Source organism: Epargyreus clarus, unplaced genomic scaffold (genome assembly GCF_041222505.1).
Source record: "Epargyreus clarus isolate Ecla_fem2 unplaced genomic scaffold, WU_Ecla_fem_2.2 ptg000003l, whole genome shotgun sequence".
Taxonomy (NCBI): Eukaryota; Metazoa; Arthropoda; class Insecta; order Lepidoptera; family Hesperiidae; genus Epargyreus; species Epargyreus clarus.
In genome coordinates this window covers 1,128,887-1,131,670 of record NW_027332211.1, presented here as the reverse complement: position 1 = coordinate 1,131,670, position 2,784 = coordinate 1,128,887, and positions in this window count along the sequence as shown.

The following is a 2,784-nucleotide window of genomic DNA, read 5'->3' as shown; positions in this document are numbered from 1 at the left end:
CAAATCAAGAAGGAGTCTTAACTTTTAATGCTTTTTATTATAAGAATAGCATTTTGAAAAGTCTCAGGCTTCAGAGCTCTATTGTTTTTAGAGATAGATTTTGAAATGTTACTTTCAGTTAATCTGAACGCTGACGTATGGCCCATTCGAATATTGATTTAACAATGATTGTAAAAACAATGAAAATGCCATCAAAAACAATGCTTGTAAAAAGATCCAAGTCTCGCCATTCAGTTCTTCTACCGTAAAAAGTTTTGAGATCTATGTAAAACCAAGCCGGTAAATGTATGCAGTCCCTACTTAAGGGACCTTCTGTCTTAAGGTATTATCTCACTATCTAACCTAACAACATCTCATGGGACCATACCAATATTAAAAATCTTTTATGTTCTAAATAAATTAACGTGGCAATCGTACTGCAAGTCACATTGTGTTTTCATCTTATCATATCGCATCACACAGGTAACATTAGTACGATTGCCACGTCGATTTATTTAGAACATAAAAGATTTTTAATATTGGTATGGTCCCATGAGATGTTGTTAGGTTAGATAGTGAGATAATACCTTAAGACAGAAGGTCCCTTAAGTAGGGACTGCATACATTTACCGGCTTGGTTTTACATAGATCTCAAAACTTTTTACGGTAGAAGAACTGAATGGCGAGACTTGGATCTTTTTACAAGCATTGTTTTTGATGGCATCTCATTCCTTTTTGTAGATATTTCTACTCTTTTCCTTTCCGGTACCTTCTACTAGTTGAATCTCAACAACAGATTTTTTAAAGCCAATTAAATTTTTGTAGTTAGTCTTTGTAGTTATGTAAATAATCTTGCCATTCATCATCACTTTCATTCGAACATGACAATAAATTAAATCAAAAAAAGTTACTATTTTGACAACTGAAATTATTCCCATTGTCCTCAGGAAAAAACATCTCTACTGATTGTGATTTATTTATTTATTTATTTATAGTGATTTAACGTGTCTTCGTATTAAATAATCGACATCCCTTACTTTCTTCTGAATATCCGACAAAAATCATTGGTAATCTTTCACTGACTTCGTCGGACTCCGGTTTTTTATATAAACCACAGTATTTACTGCTCTTGCTCAAATTCGGTTCAATTTATAATATACTTCTGACTTCTGAAATGAAATTAAATGAAATGTTTATTTAATAATGATAACATTCGTTTTAAACTTCTCGCATTTACAATAATAGTTCTGTTAGCTGTTTCAACCACAACAATTTGTTTAGGGGTATATAGCATCGCCTTCTGATGTAGAATTCCATTTGTTGATAAGAAAATATTGAAAGCTCTATTACAAAATTTCGTTCATCCATCTGATCTCATACCTACATTTGTTCGACTTGCTAGTTCCCATTTCAACACTTTATATTTTTGAAATTTCGTAAATACTCACTCTTATATTTGAGAAAATAAACATGTGTCATTCGTGAATAATAGTCGATAAATAATAACATGTACCTTGAACCGTTGAGTGAAGTAGCTTCCATGGGACCACATGAATCTGTATGTACGATCTCCAGTATATCGTTCGTTCGCGTTCAGAGGTTTGGAAATGGTTTCTTACTAGTCGTCATATCCGTCGTAATGTTCACATCATCAAGCCCGGTCATAATATTCTTATATTCCGGATTAATATGGGCTAGTCTTCTATGCCAATATTTATTTGACATTGTCAAATATCATATCGGTGATTTGACAAATTGTTTAAATTTATATATACCATGTACGTTGTGGCCAGTTGCGATGATGTTATCCATAGAGTTACTAATAGTGCAACCGCTTTTCAAGAAATTAACAGTAAATCCTTTTTCAATAAGTTTACTCACCGCTAACAAATTCATACTAAAATTATTAGTCTGCATTTGTCTTTTGCATTCAACTGTAGTTATTTTTAGAATTATTATTTGCAGAGTATATTAATAATACATATTTTCAGCTAGACTATATTTTTATTCACTTCTATTTAAAACTTAACTCACCGTACAATATAATTTTATATATAGCTATTATAGATTACAAATAATTTATATTAAAAAGGTTTCTTATAATAGTTTCCACGTTTTTTCCGGGTAGGTATTACCACAAAATAAAAACTAACAGAAGTCAATCTTCATACAAAGTGGGCTGGAGTAACGCACACATAGACACCACTTACCGACTAGTTATCTCGGGGGGACTCGACTCGACTCGTCAGTTCATTTTTACACGCATTTGTAACTGTTTTGTGCAAGCAATGGAGCAAAAAAATACCCTAATTGTGCAATGGACGGTTGTTTAAATTCAACATTAAACTGTGGATTTTCGTTTTTTTTATAGCTATCAATTATCAAGCCACTAGGAGCTGATATTTTTGGTGATCATGGCAAGAATATGTTATAAAGTGGCTATCTAAGCTCGATTTATATAACAGTTTCCTATTTCGAATCACTTGAAATGAATATAACTAAATTTTTGTAATATTGCGTTGAAATGTTAGGTACCTAATATTACGTAAGTTGAAAACATGATTTTTTGTTCGTATATATATTGGTTTGTCTTTAATGCCATTTGGTAGGTTTAGGTCTAAAACGGATAGGGCAAAAGGAATTGTGTAATTAGGGTAATCCTTTTAGAAGTTATTAGGGATTTTCCATTGTGAACATTGTAAATTTTTATATGTAAGCTTATTTTCATAGACATTTATTTATGCGCAATAAGGCCGAAATTTGCCTAAACACTTGTTTCCTTGGAAACAAACTTATTATTATTTT